This window comes from Denticeps clupeoides, chromosome 14, assembly GCF_900700375.1.
Source record: "Denticeps clupeoides chromosome 14, fDenClu1.1, whole genome shotgun sequence".
Classification (NCBI taxonomy): Eukaryota; Metazoa; Chordata; class Actinopteri; order Clupeiformes; family Denticipitidae; genus Denticeps; species Denticeps clupeoides.
In genome coordinates this window covers 18,184,237-18,205,953 of record NC_041720.1, presented here as the reverse complement: position 1 = coordinate 18,205,953, position 21,717 = coordinate 18,184,237, and positions in this window count along the sequence as shown.

The following is a 21,717-nucleotide window of genomic DNA, read 5'->3' as shown; positions in this document are numbered from 1 at the left end:
ATAAATGCAGAGGACAAATTTCACTGTGTGCACTGTGTGCTGTGCTGCTGTGTATCACATGTGACAATCACTTCACTTTACTTTAGGGCACTCTCAGGGCACAGAAAGAAATGTGATTTTGTAATAAATATTCATTTGTTTGAGTGGCTACTGACCCATTTAAGCTGCATAAAAGCTAGACAGTACATAGTAAGACGAAACAATACCTCTCCAGCAGCAGATGCTGTATATAACATTTACGGTAATTTACGGACTGACATAAAGTGCACATGTGCGAGATCGACAAACCAGGCTACATAAAGTGCAAGAGTAAAATTAAAGGTCAACAAAACATGTAGACAACAAAAAGGGCAGACTGCACTAAACCAGTGAAATGAATAATGAAGGTGACAAGTAATAAAATAGATGATGCGTCCTAAACATAAAAGAGGTACATTGCGTGTGTGTGTGTGTGTGTGTGTGTGTCAGTCCAGTCCCTGGATGCTCAGGCGTTTAAATGGCCTGTGGAAGGAAGCTGTTGCACAATCTGCCAGTGAGTGCATGTGAGGGGTGTGTAGAGTGGCGATGCTGGTGGCTTTTCAGATGCAGCATGTGGTAAACGTCCATTATGGAGGGAACAGAGACCCCAATGATTTTCTCAGCTGTCCTCACTATCCGCTGTAGGGTCTTGCGGCCCGATATGGTAGAGAGCACTGGGTTCCAACTCAGAACATTCCCATGTTGCTACAGGACAGGATACCCAACATTAGTCCCTTTTGGACTGAAAAAGGATCTCATCAAGGATCAAAAGAATGACTTCCCAGAATCAGATATAAATAATCTGTTACCAGGGCCAAAGTGGGACTTATTTTCAGCCCTCGAGTTTCATGCCTTAAGACAGTCCACTTTAGATCACAAGCTATTATCATTAAAATCATGTAATTACAAAGTTACATGTTAAGTCTACAATGATGCACTGTTCTGTAAAGCCTTGTAATTCAGTGTAATTTTCTAAAATATTTGTAATTCAGTGCAACTAAGGGTTACTTCACAAAGTAGATTTATTTCAACATGTGGTACATCTCCAATATTATTCTTTACAACATTTATCAAAGTCTATATTCTGTTCAAGCATGTGTACAGAGAAAAAAAACATACAGGAATTATGTTGACTCCATTCATGACAGAAAAAAAGTGGAGACAATTGTGTAAGTTGCCAGCTTTCGCAAATTTAGCTGCATCTATTTCCAGAGCCTTCTCCACACCATCCTTCCATTTTCAAATAACCGACCGAGTGCACTGACGGTAGCATTGACGATCAACCCAGTGCCATTAATGAACACAGGCCTTTGCAGCTCGACCATCAGACCGGCCCACAGGGAATTATCCCGGTCCTCACGATGAGCCATTCTGGGCCTGTCTGTCATGGCGGAGACATCCGGTCTGTAATCTAGCGACATGGCATGAAGATCCCTCAGTTGTCAGCACACACTGTGATACGTCTGGAACTTCCTTGAATGGGTCCTTCAGGAAAGTTACTGTGAGTCACACAACATCAGTATTTGGGGTACATTCATAATACTAGAGTCATAATACTTGTGTTAAAACTATTTACTGTCAGTCTATACTTGTGTTATCTATATTCAGTCAATATTGTGTTGTCTTGTTTAGACGAACTGTAGTGTGTGAAGTCCACATAGTCTAACATACAAGTGGAGTGTAAGAACAGTCTAACCACAGACTGAAGACACATTTTTATATGAGTTAAAGAAGCTGTGTTTGAACTGGGTCTAAGTGCAGCACTACAGACTAAGGGTCTAGTTTATCAAACACACGTATGGCAGAAAAACGAATGTATGATCATTCATTCGCCCATTTGGTGATCTATCAAATTTCAACATGAGTATACATTTACATTTATGTCATTTATCAGATGCCCTTATCCAGAGCGACTTACAATCAGTATTTACAGGGACAACTTAGGGTTAATTGTCTTGCTCAGGGACACAATGGCAGTAAGCGGGATTTGAACCTGGGTCTTCTGGTTCATAGGCGAGTGTGTTACCCACTAGGCTACTACCAACCTTACAATACGCAAGAGTCCGGCTGCTCTCAGATCGAGTACATACCTCCTGGAAATCAAGCTGTGACAGAGAATAATAATGGGCCAGAATAATAATGGGGCAGTGGTGGCCTAGCGGTTAAGGAAGCGGCCCCGTTATCGGAGGGTTGCCGGTTCGAATCCCGATCCGCCAAGGTGCCACTGAGGTTCCACTGAGCAAAGCACCGTCCCCACACACTGCTCCCCGGGCGCCTGTCATGGCTGCCCACTGCTCACTCAGGGTGATGGGTTAAATGCAGAGGACAAATTTCACTGTGTGCATTGTGTGCTGTACTCCTGTGTATCACATGTGACAATCACTTCACTTTATTATTATCACTTTTATAAATTACATAATAGCTAGTTTCAAATTATTTAAAGCCAGGATTTCAGGTGATGTTTGTGATGTGTTATAGATTCACTTTATTGACTTTTCTAACTGTGAGATTATAGGTAATGTAAGGATGGTATTGGCCTGGTGATGCACGGTGCCTGGTTTCCTCCAAACCTCCTTCTAGAAGGTTCTTCTCTGTCAGCAGAGGACCTTGTCAGGATCCGGCCTGAAGGGGCTACTCAGTTTCATGTTTGTCCTGTGTTATTAATTTTCCTGATAGTCTGCCTGTATAAAGTGACTGTTGTCCCTGAACAAGACACTTAACCATAACATTTACATTTACAGTATCAGACACCCTTATCCAGAGCGACTTACAATCTGTAATTACATGGACAGTCCCCTCCTGGAGACACTCAGGGTTAAGTGTCTTGCTCAGGGGCACAATGGTAGTAAGTGGAATTTGAACCTGGGTCTTCTGGTTCATAGGCGAGTGTGTTACCCACTAGACTACTACCACCCTACTACCATAAGTTGCTCCAAGGGGACTGTCCCTGTAACTACTGATTGTAAGTCACTCTGGATAAGGGCGTCTGATAAATGCTGTAAATGTAAATTAATGTTTGTCTAAAGTTCTGGGAGAGCATTTGTGAGTTGAGGTACTGATGACCCGGTTCTGTGAGGATGTGTGGTTAGGCAGAACTGATCACCCGTCTGCGGACGATCATGTCCATGAGAACTGATCATGTCAGCAGTTGCAATGTGCAAACTTGAACAGCAGAGGACGATAAATAAACCTTTTGCATTTTCTGCCTGTGCTGTGTGGCGCACAGTCTGAGAACCAGATCAAATCCACAACCAGAATGTAACAGACTGTTCATATTTGTGACCAAAATGATCTCACAGAATTGGTATGCTTTGTTAAAATATACTTGTATGCGAGGTATATTTCTAAGAGAAATAAAAAATGTGCACATATCAGGATAGGCCAGGACACAGAGAGAGAGAGAGAGCATGCGAGAGTAAGAGAGATATTAAATAAATAGACAAACAAATAGATACTTTATTAATTTTCAATGGGAAAATTTGGATTTTAAAATATATTTTGTCACATGTTTCTCTGGATTGTCCATGCTCACCCATGGCGGATGAGGAAAAAGCATGTCTGCCTTTTATTCCAAATTCAAAGTCTCACACTTATATAATGTATTCTCTGTTATTGTGTGGGTTATACATCACTGACCACCACAGGCACCTATTCTTATTTATAATAATGGGTAAAATTGTAATAGGTAGTAGAATAGAGACCACTCTAGTCTACTGTCTCACTACTCTAGTTGCCCTCTAGTTAGTGTGTATGTACGTCTGTTTGATTTGTTAAATCTGTATGTGTGAGACAGAGTGAAAGACGGCAAAAAAACAGTCAAGTCAGTCAAGAGGATTAAAAAGAGTGTAGACGCACACTCTCTTTCTTTCTCTCTTTTATTGGCCCATCTATCGATCCTTCAGTGGCTGCAAGGGACTCAAGTAATTTGAGGATCAGGACAAGCGTGAAGCTGTTATCATACAACCAGTTCTTCAAATGACAGTTCTTCAAAAACCAGAGCAGCACCATCTGCAGCCCCAGTGCGAGGTGTCAGGGAGAACTGGGGCAGGACGAGATTCAAAGAACATTATTTACTGGTTATAACTGAGTTGTGCTGATTGAGCAGTCTCCTATCATCATTATCATCGTTCTACCTATGAAGCAAAAGCTGTTCATACATTGAATCCTTCCCAGACCAGTTGACCAGACATTTTTCCAGAGGAATTTTTCCCTCTGTCAGATTGTTCAGCAATCTGCAATGGCACAAAACTATCTGGTCGTATCCCATTGGTGAAAATAGTGAAAGTGAAGTGACAGTTATGACACACTTGCAGATTTACATTTACATTTAAGGCATTCGGCAGACACCCTTATCCAGAGCGACTTACGATGTGCTTTCAAGTTACCATCGATGAAGATATCAATTCTGGTTCACTAGGACCCCCAACTATGAATACAATCTTTTTATTCACTCTGTTGTAGATTCTGTACACAAGTTAGACAATAAGAAAGTTACAATTTAATCTAAATATTTTCTAAAGAGGAAGGTCTTGAGCTGTCATTTGAAAAATACTCAGTGACTGAGCTGTTCTGACCTCGAGGTCAGAGATGGAGGAACCAGGCGAGCAGTACTGGAGGCTCGGAGTAAACGAGGTGCAGTGCGAGGTGTAATAAGGGCTGTGAGGTAGGATGGGGCTACTCCATGTTTGGCTTTGTAGGCCAGCATCAGTATTTTGAATCTGATGTGTGCAGCTACTGGGAGCCAGTGGAGGGAGCGTAGCAGAGGGGCGGTGTGGGAGAATTTGGGAAGGTTGAAGATCAGTCGTGCTGCTGCATTTTGTATTAGTTGTAGAGATCGGATGGTGCACAGTGGTAGACCAGCTAGAAGGGAGTTACAGTAATCCAGTCTTGAGATTACTAAAGACTGAACAAGTAGTTGGGTGGCCTGGGTTCACTAATAAGGGCGGAATCGCCTGATGTTGTAGAGAAGGAACCAAATGACCACAAAATCACTTACTACCGTTGTGTCCCTGAGCAAGACTCTTAACCCTGAGTGTCTGCTGGGGGTACTGTCCCTGTAACCATTCATTGTAAAGCGTCCCTGATAGCAGCGTCTGAAAATGCAAAAGTACAACAACTGACATCTAACAAATAAAAAAAAATCTCAAAGATTTCACTGCAACATTTCTGAAATAAATAGCAAGTATCATGTCAAAATATATGTATCATTAAAATGTCACAGATACCTACTTACCTGATACAGGACTGGCTGAAGCAAAAAACAAAACTTTCGGCAGCATTACCCCAAGACATATAGCACTGCAGTGGGATGTTCAAATACAGCCAGATCAATGCGTCACAGTCTCTCACAGCCTTTAGCGCAGACTGCTGATGAATTTTTAAATACCGTGACTCCCCGTCTGGACATATCTTTCATTACATAACGCTGAGTGAAAGACTTGAAGAAGGCTGGGTCTTCGGCCCTGACATGGCCTCATTAGCCACCTTGCGCATTAAATATTGAGGCTCTTGTGCTTCTGTCTCTGAGTATTGGCCTTATTAATCCATTGGTTCAAGGTTTGTACACTTTGTATGGGTGGTAGTAGCCTAGTGGGTAACACACTCGCCTATAAACCAGAAGACCCGGGTTCGAATCCCACTTACTACCATTGTGTCCCTGAGCAAGACACTTAACCCTAAATTGCTCCAGGGAGACTGTCCCTGTAATACTGATTGTAAGTCGCTCTGGATAAGGGCGTCTGATAAATGCTGTAAATGTAAAATGTAAATGTGGTATACTTCTGTGTGTGCATTTGTGTGTGTGTGCATGCATATGAGAACAGAAAAATCTTTTTTTTTTATCTCATGACTCATTTTTTACAACTTGTCATTTTTGGCATTCTTCACAAAATGAATTTCTGTTAATTGAGTTAAATGTCTGTTTCCTTACCGACTAGGCCAACCACTGCCCGATGTATTAACATTAATACGTATTAACATTATTTGTTTACATTAATACGAGTTCCCTTAGCCTGTCTATGGTCCTGCAGTGGCTAGAAATGGCGATAGGTGTAAAGGGTGCTTTGGTCATTCTATTTCACCGTTCAGAGAGCGGCAGCTCAGATGGTCGGATCTGAAATTTGTCGCCTCATGTCGTCACAAACGGGATTTTTTTTTCTGGAAAAATGCTGACACTACTTCCTGTCTGTGCCAAACATTGTGGTGGGTGAATGGAGTTGATGACGTAATTTCCACTGTTACCCCCTCAACTACAAGCTGCTCTCTGCCTTGTCCCGCCTCTCTCCTCCTCATTAGCATTTAAAGCTACAGACACCCAAATGGTGTGTCCTGGAGAAATCTCATTGTGGGACTGAATCAAAGTGGCTATAATTCTGCACCAAAGCTGAATTTAGAAAGAGACCTCAGATACATTATTAGGGGACCAACTAGCATGAAAAAAAAAAACTCTGAGATTTGTTTAACTTTCAGAGTGATTCATGTGTTATGAAAGCACTTTTAACATTTTATTATGAGACACAAGAATACAGTGTTCATGACAAAACAATACCATTGCACAAATCTGGAAAAGAGCCCTCATTTTTTATATCAGCATAAATAGATTATTATTATTATAGAGAATATATATATAATATTGAGTATATTGCAGCACCTATTTGTATTCAAATTAACAGAATATATACTGTATGTAGTGCTAGTCTAATGCAGGCTCTGTTAATGTGTGTTAATGTGTGTGTGTCCGTGAGAGAGGTTCTGTTGATGGACACCACTGTGTGTTTCTCTGGCCCATCTCCCATATGCTGCATTTTATGAATGAGTCATGCTGGTGACATATGTGCTGTGATTCTTCCTGTGCCAGATGCCTGCAGGTTCAGTGCCTCTCCAGCCTCATAGTAATCCTGCAATCTGCTTCCTGTTTGTCTCAGGGGAACCCCTGACACAGAGGAACCGTGGATCTCTCGCTGCAGAACTTTATTAACCAATACATCAGAAAAGGAAAAAAATCCAGTCCATGCACCTTAATGACATCATTATTTTCCCAGCAACAGCAGCTGGCTGAAAATAAAGCAGGTTCGAAGATACGATACCGGACTCTTTCTGGCAGGAGGGAATTTGGCTCATTAGCATACACACACACACACACACACACACGCATAGACACACAGTCACACAAACACACAGTTGGTATCCAAAGCTGATGTCAGCTGCTATTCGAAGCTTATGTCATGCTTACAGATGGATCTATGGTTCATGTTTCCATAGTACCCATTTGGTGCAATTTTGTTTCAGCTAAAATTCTAATCCATTAATTTACATGCTGTTTATTAGAAACAAGATAATCTTTTATTTAATATGAATGTGTTACCTGGTTATTATTGGACAATGTCCATAAGTTGACATAAACAGTCCATGCAAGTGAAAGTCATCTATTTAATGTATTTTTTTCCTTTCATGAATATGTTGTAATAAAGTACAAACTATTACATTAAAATTTGCATGGATGTCAGGATCGAGCATAAGCTATTTTTTATGAGTTGAGCTAGATGGGTGCTGTCATGTGACTCTGGTAACATAACTGTCACAAGCGTGAAACTGGGTGACGTTTGGCATTTAATCAGAATTGGGCAGGTGCTCAAAGATCAGTCATTGTAGCCTTATATTTTTTTACTCTTTGTTATATTGCAGCCATTTTCTAAAATCATTAAAATCAATGTAATTGTTCTCCTCATTAATGTACACACACACCTCAATTCTCAAACACAGAATTGTTGCCATTTTTGCAGATTTATTAACAAAGAAAAACTGAAATATCATCTGGTTCTAAGTATTCAGACCCTTTGCTCAGTGTTTAGTAGAAGCTCATTTTTGATCTAATACAGCCATGAGTTTTTTTAAGAAAAATGCAACGAGTTTGGGGATCATATACCATTTCTTCTTGCAGATCCTCTCCAGTTCTGGCAGGTTCGAATTTTTAGGTCTCTCCAGAGAAGCTGAGTCAGGGCTGGGCCATTCAAGAACAGTCATGAAGTCACTCCATCATTATTTTAGCTGTGTGCTTACGGTCATTGTCTTGTTGAAACCTTCAGCCCAATCTGAGGTCCTGAGCTCTCTGGAGAAGGTTTTGATCAAGGGTATTCCTGTACTTGGCCATATTCATCTTTCCCTCGATTGCAACCAGTTGTCCAGTCCCTTAAGCTGCAAAACAGCCCCACAGCATGATGATGCCACCACCATGCTTCACTGTTGGGACTATTTTGAACAGGTTATGAGCAATGCCTGGTTTTTGTCACACATACCACATAGAGTTAAGGCCAAAAAGTGATGATCTCATCAAACCAGAGAATCTTATTTGAGTCCTTCAGGTGATTTTTAGCAAACTCCATGCAAGTAGAAGCTTCTGTTTGGCCGCTCTACCAATAAGCCTCGACTGGTGGAGGGCTGCAGTGACCGTTGGTGTTCTACTACTTTCTCCCTTACGAGCTCTAGGAAGGGTTCTGGTCGTCCCAAACATCTTCCATTTAAGGATTATTGGAGGCCACTGTGCATTTAGTAACCTTAAGTGCAGCATAATTTTTTGTTACTTAGGCCAGATCTGTGATTTGCCACAATTCTGTCTCTGAGCTCTTCAAGTAATTCCTTTGACCTCATGATTCTCATTTGCTCTGACATGCATTGTGATCTGTAAGGTCTTATCAAGACAGGGGTGTGGCTTTCCTAATCAAGTCCAATCAGTATAATCAAACACAGCCAGACTCAAATGAAGATGTAGAACCATCTCAAGGATGATCAGAAGAAATGGACAGCACCTGATGATATGACACTCAATATATGAGTGTCACAGCAAAGGGTCTGAATACTTATGACCATGTGATATTTTGTTAATAAAGCTGCAAAAATGTCAACAATTCTGTGTTTGTCTGTCAATATGGGGTGCTGTGTGTATATTAATGAGGAAAAAAATTACTTACATTTTTTTAGAAATTGGCTGCAATATAATAAATAGTGAAAAATTTTAGGGGGTCTGAATACATTCCGTACCCACTGTACCTTACTGCTTGTACAGTAGGGCCAACCCCACCAACTCTTCGCCATCGGGCCTCTCCATCCATTTCCAACTCCTCAGCACCCCTGGACTCACATAGCACTTTATCTTGTGCTAGGACTCCCTGTCGCTGGTGGCATAAACACCATCATGACCGTGGTCAATCGGTTTTCGAAGGCTATCCATCTCATCGCCTTACCTGGTCTGCCATCTGCCTTGTCTAGCACAAAATTGCTATTCCAACATGTGGTCCAGCTGCATGGATTATACCGTGGAACGGATCCTGGACTCTTTTTGATGGGGCATCGGCATCCACTACCTTGTCTATTTTGTGGGCTTTGGCCTGGAAGGATGTTCATGGATCACTAGCAGGTTCATCCTTGATCCATTGCTCATCACCATCCAGGGTTGACCCTGAAGGGGGGGTCATGTCACGTGACTCCGGTAATATGACTGTCACAAATACGGAACTGGGTGGCACTTTGCCATTTAATCAGCGTTGGTCAGGTGCTTAGGACTCATTGTAGCATAGGTCATTGTAGCAATTTTACTGCCTACCCAACTCCTGCTCTCATCTCAACTCCACGTGAGCCTCATCCCATTTCCCTGTCCACCTCCTCTCGTTCCTCGAGATCTTTCATTATAGTGCAGAGGGGCAGTGGTGGCCTAGTGGGTAAGGAAACGGACCTGTAATCAGGAGGTTGCCGGTTCAAATCTTGAGCCGCTAACATGCCATTGAACAAAGCACGGTCCCCACACACCTCCTTTTATGGCTGCCCACTGATGGCTTAAAAGCAGAGGATGCATTTTGTTATGTGATGTGTTTCACAATGACAATGACTTCACTTTCACATCAACACGCTCACATGAATGCGCACAATGGTGGTGTTTGGCAGCTTAGAAGAAGGAGCCTACTCATGTGCGCCATACCACACGTTTTACAGTGTCTCGCGACACAGGTGAAGAGCTGGAAGTCAGATTGTGACCCTTATTGAGTCTATGTGTTAAATAACCAGGGTCTTCAGGGACAAGGTGCAAACACATACATACATTTAATGACTCAAGGCAGACTAGATTCCATGAGTCTGTATTTATACACCATTTGCACAAAATCAGAAAATCGGGATGATAACATTGACAACTCAGGAGCTGGTGTACCCCATCAGAGTCAAAAACTTTCATTTCATTCTTCCAGTTCATCCCAAACCAGCTTGATGGGCTTTAAGTCTGGAGGCTGTTTCTTCAAGCTTATCGCCCTCATCTTTTTCCATGAGGTTGTTCTGATATAGCTTGGACTTTTGATTTGGGTCATTATCTTGCTGTAGGATGAACCCCTGAGCAACTATGCATATTCGAGAGGGCTGCAGAATGCTGTGGTAGCCCAGGAAGCTTCTCACTCTGTACAAGTCACAGACCCTGGATCCAGCAAAATGGCTCTAGGCCATGATGCTTGCCCCTCTTTCTGTTATTCTGATGTCTTATCCTAGCTTTCTTGCTGCAACTCGACCTGCCAAACCTGCAGCTCTTCTCTTTGCTGAGACTATTACCACTATAAATTTTGAAGCTGTGGTCCTGTGACTCTTACAAACTTGTCTTCTGATGCTATGTTGGCTTGGGGTCTGCTGGACCTTTGAAAGTTTTTTGATTGTGGAAGAGACTGTACTCACTGTATGACTTTCTTCAAAATTTCTTTAGTAAAGGGCTAGTCTATCTCTGTTGCTTTGATGACTGGTTTTCATACGAATGGACATGTTACAGAAACAAAAAAAGTTTTTTCAGAACAAAGTTCACAAACCTTCACAGAAATGTAAAGTACAGATAAGGAAAAAAGCTCTTCATTACAGCTCTGAACAAGAATAGAATTCGTCAATATTCATTGCTCCTCATGTCCAAATGTTTCAGTCCTGAATGTCAGTCCACTGATGAGCCGGAAGCTGGGTTTGCAGAAATAGATGATAGTAGACAGTTCTGCTTGCACACGGACCCAGACACATGATGCCTGCCCACAGATGATGTCATGTGTACACAGATGGTTCTAGAACAGCTCTGTGTGATTTCCTTTCATTTGCCATCGAACTCCAGACCCACAGTACAAATAAATGCCTGCAATGCTCACCCCAGCTCATATATACCAAATCACGGCCATATGGCTCCACTAAATCCCTCAACCAGCTTATTTCTGAATAAGCTGGTTTCACACCAGAAGCTTAAAACAATGAATTTTAATTAGTGTAATACAAATCAATCTTTAAAATGATTTTCATTTTTAAGTTAAGTAGCCAGAAATACGTTTACCCATTATTTTATATATCGGGAAAGTATTTAGTATTCAGTTGTTCTTGTGTTTGAGCTCCTTGGCAGCCACGTTTCTCCGTTGTAACCAAAACTCCGTCAGCGTTCATTTCTCTGTATGCGGTCATATGTAAACAAGTTATTCATTCATTAATATTAACACATTGAATATTTATAGATTAATCACAGTGATTAACACATTCCTTTTGGCAGTCCTAAAAATATAATACAGCAATACAATGCACCGATATTTTAGGAGCTCTCTTAACAACACCTTTAACTAAAAACAAACAAGCAGAACAAAGTGTGTATTTTATATTCGAACCACAATATACACAGAATTATTCAGAACACACTGTAATGCACAGCTTTAATATCCACATGCTAAATATTTTTGAAGCCCAAATAGGCGCAGTAAAGGGAAAGTGATACAAGCAAAACTCAGCAGGGTCTGCTGAGGTCTGTTGTTGCAGGGCTTGGCAGGGCCATTTCTCAGGGCTGGTGGAAAACGCGCCTCCTCGCACTCATGCCGCCAGCTCCGGCCATCACATGGTGCTTTGAAATTCCTCTGTTACAGAAAATGCAGTGAATGAGGGAAGAGTATGGAATTATACTCTGAGTATATGCTGAGTATAAGACACACACACACACAGAATGGCTTTTGCAGTACTTTCTGCTGGGCGACCGGATCTCCGGAATGCCATGTTTCAGGAGAAAATGGAAAATCTTGCTCCATTTGCTTTCTTCCTCCTTCTTTTCTCCCTTTGCCTGACCTTCTTCAACATTTGCAGCTGCACCTTCTGACATGGCTGCAAACGCTGCAGATTGGAAGTGTCTTTGCTTTCCTGAGGGGAAAATTTCCAGGTTGGGTGTTTGAGCAGAATCTGTGACGCATGTTCCTTTCTTTCTTTTTGGGATGTAGCTACATTTAGACCGTCATTTTTCTGCATGTCCAATCTAAAATTGGTCCTCCTGAAGAAAACCTAAAGCAGCTAATTGAACTGTGGATTCATGGGTAACATGAATGAACAGGCGGCATTTAATTGGCAGGCAGCAGTCTGGGCTGAAAATGAACTCACGTGTCCTGAAGTCTGAACAGGTGAATTCTGCTGCTTATTTGTCTCATTTGGCAGTAATACGATGATAATTCAATTTAATTCTCCTCGATAATTTCTAACTGTATTAATTAAACTATCACCTAACGAATCTGATTAGGTGCAATGTCTACTTCCTGCTTCTTTTCATAGATGAAGAACAAATTATGAACTGGATCAGTTTTAATCACAGCTTGAAAAAATAAAGCTAGAATGCGGTTTTTACTTCTTTTATTGAAATGTCTGCTAAATGAATGTGGTAGGTGCAGGTGGAGGCAGATGTTTACTACATAACAGTACATAATTATGCCACGGCGCGGACTACATGGCCGAGATGGAAGGACACATTCACACGACAGGGGATTTACATGCATTTAAGACAATGCATGGCAAAACACATCAACACGGACACAGAGGTACATACAGTGACAGGATGGAAACAGGGAACATGATCCGGTAATCAGGAGAAGAAATATACACAATGCAAACTCCGGTCCGGAGTTTGTGTGCCATCGAAGTCCTGCCACATGAACCTGTCATCGATTCACCTCGCCCCCATGGTAGACTTAAAGAGCCATCAAGGTCTTGCCGTATCATTCTGCCGTCTGCAACTCCACCGTCCTGTAGAGCGTGCACGAACATGCCAGGGACAGTTAAAAACAAAACCAGTACTTGGTCTGGGAAGGGGACCTGGCAATCACCGGCATTAAAAGCCCGCGAGAGCTTCGCAAGTCGCCAGCATCCACTAGTGGCCCAGTCATTCTGTCAGGGATCAGTGCATGGCAGTGAAAAGGACTTACAAACCAGGGGATTTATTACACCACAAAAGCACATGGAGCTCACAACCGTACACTGTGGCCACGCTATGACCAAGCTGGGACATTTATACTGAACACAAACAGTGAACACAATCAGGCACTGAGGGAGACGCATACTGAACAAGAAACTCCTAGAACATGGAACCGGAGGATCCCAAAAAGTCAGGACCATGACAAGTTAAGATCGCATTTTATTAAATGAACTGAGAAGAAAGAGAAAAAAAAAATTGCAACCCAAAGAAGTAACGAGTTCATTCTCTTTTGTCTGATTTAAAAATGAAAGCCAAGAGTTGGTGCTGAGGGTAGATGATGATAAAGTAAAATGTGAACACGGTTGAAATGCAGTGGGGGTCCCCAGGTCTGCCATATAACATCAGTGTACCACTGATAAGAGCTGAAGATGGCTAAACATTGGACCGGTCAAACCCATCACTAGTATATCACAGGTAAAGAATGTTAGGGGGGATCTTTGGCACTCATCAAATCGTGGGCCTTTGGGGATGAAGAACGTTGTGAGACACGGGAGGCTTCACTGGAACCACAAAGAAGCCCTTTTGGACTGATCACCTGATGTAAAATAGGCCGGGTGGTAGAGAATAGAATACGTTTTTATTCCCTGTGTGCTGTTTGATGTATACTGAAATAAATTCACTGTCCACTGGTGTTTTGGCCTCTGCATTTTATAAAATAAGTAAAAAATTCCATCCCACATAAAACAGAACGTTAAATGACTGTGTCAGCAGGCATTTCTGAGACATCAGATCCTGGTGCGTCATGGTTGTTACATACCAAGAGTTCAAAACTTGGAAAACATAGAACATGCAACCTAATGGTGGAAAGGTGTCAGACATGGTGTGTATATAGGAGTCAAAGTGTACACCACAGGAAGCTCCTGCACCCCTTCATGGTAACAGGAACAGAGGAATATGGCAAAGACCTCCAGTAGCTCTATATATCTCACACCACACATGCAGTGCATGGACTAAGCACATAGTTATTTAATGCTAGCAGATTGCTGTTCTTCTTTTTGATTGAGTTTTTTCATAATAGATTTACTCCTTTTATTCATTATATTTTATTAAGATATTATGAAAAATTATTAATGGTCTTTATTATCTCAGTATTTAGATAATAAACTTCATTATGGCTTGAGATAAAATAAATAATTATTTTTACAATACATAATGCATCATATTTGTGTTGTAATCTGTCCATAATCCTATTGTATATTAATATCTTATCACTTCAGTGTGGTTCCAAATGGTTTAATATAGGGGCATGTGGTACTGTGAGAACTGAGCCTGGCTCAACATAATCTCAATTGAATATACTGGAATAATAGGATGTACCTCATAAATACTGTGCCTTCTACACATCTGGTACACTTATGAACAACCATGGCTGTCAGTTCTAAACATATACAAGATCTGGTACACTTATGAACAACCATGGCTGTCAGTCTGGGCTCTTCTTAATATTCTCTGTTCAGTACAGTTAATGTCCTCTTTGGCTCTGGGTTTACTGCAGTATTGACAGTGGATGACAGTTAATCCTAACAAATGCCTCCTGTATAACATAGTTAAATACACCCACAATATTGGTCATAATGGTGGTACTTGGAAAGCCAAATACTTTCAGAGGTGGTACTCATCATGTTCAGTTTTCTGAAATATAGAACTTAGGCAAGTATATGACCAGTGTATTTCACAGTTATTTTTTCAACATATTCGGTTGTATACATGAATACATGACTAAAAACCAAGAGGATCTCTGGCCTTTCTTAACCGAGACGATGGTGATTTGGCAGATAGAGAGGCTGTATAGAATTATAGGGCAATGCTTACAATCTCTAGCATATGGGAAATAAGATACACATACATTTATATACTAAAAATGAAAAATTAAAAAAGCTTTTATTACATGTATTGCATTAACTTTTTTACTTTTTATAGGAATAGCCTTCATAGATACCCGCTGAATTGGCATGGAGTGTGCTGTCGGAGCCATTTTTCTGATGAAACGCTTCAAAAGATCAGTGAAAAACAAGATTACAAGCTCTCTGTTTATTTGAGCTCGTCTCATTGGCTGGCTGGGAAAATTACATTAATCAGCACACATTCTCACACACTGCTGTGGGCTGCAGGTTTGGTAAAATCCTATATGTCTGGGCTTTTAACTAGACCCTGAAGCTCAATTACCGAAGGCACACCACATCCTGCCATCTCCGTCGGCAACCTGTTACCTAGCAACCTGATACAGAAGACTTCAGTAACAACGAACCGTGACCAGAAAAGCCACCAGAAAACGTGTCTTCTTCAAAACTGATCTCATGGTAAATTGTCCACAGTTGTCTGTCAAACCCACTCACACTGAGTCACATGTGAGGAATAAGCTTCCCGTGTTAAAAATGGTGAAGGAATGTCTGTGGGGGTGTAGTATATTAAAGTAACGTTTTGTTTTTAAGAAACTGATAAATGTCTCACTGTTTCCTTTCATTCTCCAAGCATGTTTTTCACAGAGATTGTAATAATGCCAGTTCCTCCAGACAGGCCAAACATGGTCTTTTTACTCCAAACACTGTAATCCAGCCAGGATGGCACACGTGGAGGAGAAATGACAATGACCACATTCGATGCAGGAAGTATGCATTGTTTCTCTCCAATTTATAAGCCCACACTCCTTTTGAATTAAGAAATTATGCTTTGCCCTCGTGATATTTTTTATATCTGGGTGGTAGTAGCCTGGATGGTTAGACACTTACCTATAAATTCCAAAAAAGTGCCAGGTTCAATTGACTACCATTGTGTCCCTGAGCAAGAAACTTAACCCTGAGTGTCTCCAGGGGGACTGTCCCTGTAAATATTGATTGTATGTCACTCTGGATAAGGCCATCTGATAAATGCTGTAAATGTAAATATATCTATGAATTATTGCCTCTTGCCTCTGACATTATAAAAGATCTGCAGTTAAAATGTTGCCACAAGAACCTACAGCTCCATGCCTTACCACCAGTTCTGAATGACATCAGGATTTAAAGAGGAGCTAAAACCTGTATTGGTAGTTATCGGTATCTTAAAGGAGAGAAACTACCATTTTTATGTGTTGTGATCATATTTATTTCTACTATTCTACCATAAGTCAATTTCTTTTCTAAATGCTGTGCATCAGATGACTGTTGTTTTGCGTAAGCAAGAGTAACTTTGTGATTACAGTAACCTTGACATGAAGTCACTCTGTCTGCTGCATAAACTGATGTGTTCAAAGCTTCTTGCATCTCATTGGTTAAAACAAATAAGCATACCTCTATCTTATTATTTAACCTTCTCTTCTGACAAAAGTGATAAATGCAGTCTCTTAGCAAAACGCCAAGGGGTTGTTCTACAAGATGAAAAGTGTCACGAGACTCCTGGAATAGTTAGGATGAACGCATATTATTTTTTCCCAACAGTGTGAAATTATTCCTGTCATAAAATGTTTAAAATGGGAGGAACCTGATGACTGAGAGCTCTCACATTCCGGATGATTTAAACCTGCCCATAAATATGTCACATGCACAGTCATCAGTGGTGGATAGTGACAAAGTAAATGTAAATTGTTACTGTACTTAAAATCTTACTGTATCATGACATCTTTTTTCATTTTGCTGCACCAATTGCCCAGATTCCTGAGTTGACATTTAACAAGTCAAAAATAGATGTAGGTGGTCGTATTTACAGTCTTTTCAAGTGCATAGACCAAATATATCTAATACATTTGCTAATATTATACGATTCAAGCCAATATAAGATATAATGACCTCCAAAAAATTATACTGTGAATACAGTAGTAGATGAAAAACAGTCCAGAGTAATTAATAGCATTCCACAAAAACAAATGTCAAAAATTGACCTAAAATGAATTGATTTAACCAGTAAATTAAAACGACATATTAGAGCCACAATAAATCACTTTACCTTTACTTCTGATACTTAAGTACATTTGAAGGTAAATACTTTTGTACTTTTACTCAAGTAGAAGTTTAAATGGAGGATTTTACTGGGGTACAAAAGTACTGAAGTACATAGTTTGTGTACTTCGTCCACCCCTGACAGTCATCATTGTTTTGATGATTTTATCTACTTTTATCCAACATGTTTTAACACACTAGTTAACACACTCAGTGTTGATATTAAAATTGGGATGCATGTTACATTTACTAAAAACGCAAGTTATCACGGAAAGCAGCACCGAACCACAGTCTTCGCTGGAAAGGTGACTGCGAAGCCAGCGGCTTATGTGCAACCACCTGGGCTGAATGGAATGGGTCGGTGAGTGAACCATATGTTTCTTGGTTTCTAAAAGAAGGCCAGAACAAATAACGTTAATGACAATAATCATGGCGAGCTCGCTGCCCATACACAGCTGTGAAAACAACATGTTTGCTGCAGCCACGGGGCCTGTCTTGTGTTTTGCTGTTCGCTGCATCAGTAACAAATACAGTATTGCTTTCATCTGCATTTCCACAAGAGAACATTTATATTCATTTGCTCCAATATTTCAGGGGTAATACATCATGCAAAATAATTTAAATATTTATTACTACAAATACTGAGAGAAGACAAGACAAGCTAAAAAAATCCATCTCTAATTTCTGCATTTTGCCTTTATTTGTCTTAATAAGTAGCTTTCAGACTGACATGGGGCATCAGTCACTGCAAAGATGACCCAGTAATCTAATTTAACCCACAGATGGGACATTCAGCCTGAATGGAGGGTCTGGCACAGACTTGGCCTTGAGATTCCTTGACCTCCTCACTGTCATTATTGGAACTGACCTTTATCCTGCAGCACGTCCTGTCTGAGGCTAAAGGCACAGGAGTATGACATGGTGGTCCATGGTGGACCATCTCCAGAACAATATCCTCTAGATGCCTGTCTAGATTTTACACTCAGAAAAAGCATGCATAGGTGCTCCCCTCCCAAATATATCAGTTGGTTGGGCCCGTGTTCTGTCTTTTCTTAATGTAGCAAGAGTAGCGTGAAGTGCCAGTTGTTGATGACAGAGGGCAGGAAGAGGCCTGGGGGAGTCGAAGAAGAAGGGTGTCAGGAAAAAGGAATGTTTGCCAGAGTACAGACCGCATTTGCAGCTGGTAAAAAGCAATGTGGACCTCCTTCATTCAGGATCAGGAATAGCATTGCCAGCGCTGTCACCCTGAACAGAGGTGGTGAGGATGGGGTGGAGGTGTGGAGGTGGGATATCCACAAGCTCTGCAAGAAGAAAAGATGCTGCTGGGCTCACTTTCTGGAACTGGTGTGAACTGGTGTGATGTTCTCTGTTATGTAAACTTTGTGTTCTATAGAGTTGATTGTTCAGCTCTCTTTAAGTCATTTAATGCATGTTAAAGAGGCAAGTCACTCTGTCTCCTCTGTGTATGCCCCGTTGTCGTTCCCACTGACTAGATGCACCATCGCGGTTTCAGCAGTAAATTTGACGGTGTGGTTGGAGCTGTCAGCAACAGTGAACTGTAAGCACACTATAAAAATGATGAGTGAGCTAGTCTGCAAATGTGGACTCGTGAAATCACATGACCTTGCTTTCTACTTCCTTGAAACAACGAAGCATTTTTGTTATTAGCCTCACAGAAGGGTAAAAAGCAAAGCAACCAAGAAAATTCAATTTCCATTGGCATTTCACATTGTCACAAAGTGTGTTCCGCTGTTATACAAAAGTATGCCCCCTTGGCATTATTTATTATTTTTTTACAGTCCAACCCGAAACTGAAATGTTCCTTTAATCTGACTTTATGTGATGGATCTGCGCAAAAAAAGTTGAAGTGGTCAAAGTTGCTGCCTTTGCTATGAAGCCCTTAAAACATTTGGGTGCAACCAATTATCTTTAAAAGTCACATAGTTAGTTAAATTAAGTACAATCTGTGTAATTAAGTGCAATCTAAAGTGTCACATGATTGGTATAAACACATCTTTTCTGAAAGCCCCTAGTAAGTTGGAGGACGCACACCATGAAGACCAAGGAGCTTTCCAAAAGAGTCAGGGACAAAGTTGTTGAGGAGTTCAAGTCAAGGCTGGGTTATTAAAAAAATATCAAAATCACAAATGATCCTCAGAGCACCATCAAATCCATCATCTTCAAATGGAAAGAACATGGTACCACAACAAACCTGAGGGCTGCCCATCAAAACTGTTGCACAGTAAATACTGGAGTATCAGTCCACAGGACCACAATAAGCCATACTTACATTTACATTTACATTTACAGCATTTATCAGACACCCTTATCCAGAGCGACTTACAATCAGTATTACAGGGACAGTCTCCCTGGAGCAATTTTAGGGTTAAGTGTCTTGCTCAGGGACACAATGGTAGTAAGTGGGATTCGAACCCGGGTCTTCTGGGCTTAGCCAAAAGGCACTCCCCAAATGTATGGAGGAAGGTGCTCTGGTGAGATTGAACTTTTCAGCAACCAAGGAAAATGCTGTCTGGTGCAAACCCAACACATCCCATCACCCCAAAAATACCATCGCTGCAGTGAAACATGGCGGTGTCAGCATCATGCATCAGGATGTTTTTCAGAAACTGGTCTAGGGAAGGATGGATGGTGTTAAATACAGGGAAATGAGGGACAAGCAAAGTCTGTCAGTCTGGCTGTGATTTGAGGCTGGGACGGACGTTCACATTACAGCAGGACAATGACCTGAGGCGCGCTGCTAAAGGAACACTTGAGCAGCGTACAGATCAGATTCTGTGGTCAACCTTGAAGATTGCTGTTCACAAGTGAAAGCCATCCAACAAGAAGGAGCTGGAGCAGCAGAAATTCCACTGGCAAAATGTGTCAAGCTTATGGAGATTGATCCAAAGTGACTTGCAGCTGTAATTGAAGGTGGCTGTAAAAAGTACTGACTTTAGGAGTGGTGAACAGTTATGCAAGCTGACGTTTTCTGTTATTTTGTCCTATTTGTTGTTTGCTTTACAAACCAAAAATGTTCATCTTCAAAGTTGTAGGCATGTTCTGTAAATGAAATGGTGCAATCTCACAATCTATTTTAATTCCGGGTTGTGATGCAACAAAACATGAAAAGTGCCAAGTGGGGTGTGCTTTGTTGCGCTTTGTGCTTAGCAACATTTTCGCCCCTTTTTTACCACGGCAAACTTCACCGTTTCCCAGCAAGGCGGTTGCAGCCATACGGACTCAAACCTCCGTTCACATCTGTCAGGAAGCACAGAGCTGCATGTGATCAGAGACGTTCTCTGCTTCTGGACTCCAACAGCACATATGGGAGGGTCTCTTCTTTCTGGAGCGGCTGTGATACTGTTAATGACAGAGCCGTCTCTCTTTCCTTTCATTCTGTCTGCACTGGAGAACAGATGGGCTCTCCATTTGGTGGAGAGAAAAAGTGTGAGAGAGAGATACAGAGACAGCCAAAGACAGAACTTCTTTAATAAGAGCATCCAAAGATGAAATATCTGAAATATAACATGAAAGTTTAATCTTTAAAAAAAAGTAAAAGCTTAATAATAATATTGTAATAAATGGTGGGCTGATACCTAGAGGTCCACTATCAACAACCCCACAGGTCTTCAGGAGCTCTTCTTCTGAGACCATGTGAAATATGTATTGTATTCAACCTGGCACCAACTGCAGCACTGCTTCTTACGTCTGGGGGCTCATTCGCTAGCATCTCAGGATTGAAATAGCTAAATATCAAGAACAAATGAATTCTGTAAACCCAAACATAATTTTGCTATTGCTAAAAATAAAGTGGATGCATGAAATGTCGTGATATTTTAACTAATTTAGCTCTAACTCATCCCGTAATTTGGCATCATTTAATGGACGCTTCCAATGGAAAATTTCCAGATTCACTTGCTTCGAACACTGCAAGATTTCTTGAAAGCTCTCATAACGTGTGTGTGTGTGTGTGTGTGTGTGTGTGTGTGAATGAGACATGGGCAGGAACACTGAACATTCTAGAATGCTGAAACGAGTGCCACTGATATCAGACCTGAACTGAGCAAGTTTTGGCAGAAATCCTGTCCATAGTTTCAGAAATGCTGCATTAGGCCATTCTGAATAAATAGCCTGGGGCAATGGGTTTTGAACTACAAGGAAATCATCTGAAAGTGTGAAACAACACCCTTATAAAGACACACATGCGTATGTGTTCACGCATGTGTGACAAGACTACTAATTTTTATGACGCAGATCAAATCGTGTTTTAGGAGCAATTTGCACAGATATTCAGACAATTTCAAAATGTTCATCAGGCCGTGACAACATTTTATTGGCTCTGACAATGTTGCACCCATTCAAGACTTCAATAAATGAGGCTTTAAATCACGGGCTTACCTGAGGTGCCCTGGAGTGTCTGTCAGTCGCTGATTGCCTACAGAAACTGGCAGCGTTGTCACTGTTTTCACAACCACACGGCAAATATCTGGCCATCATGTTAAACAGGGA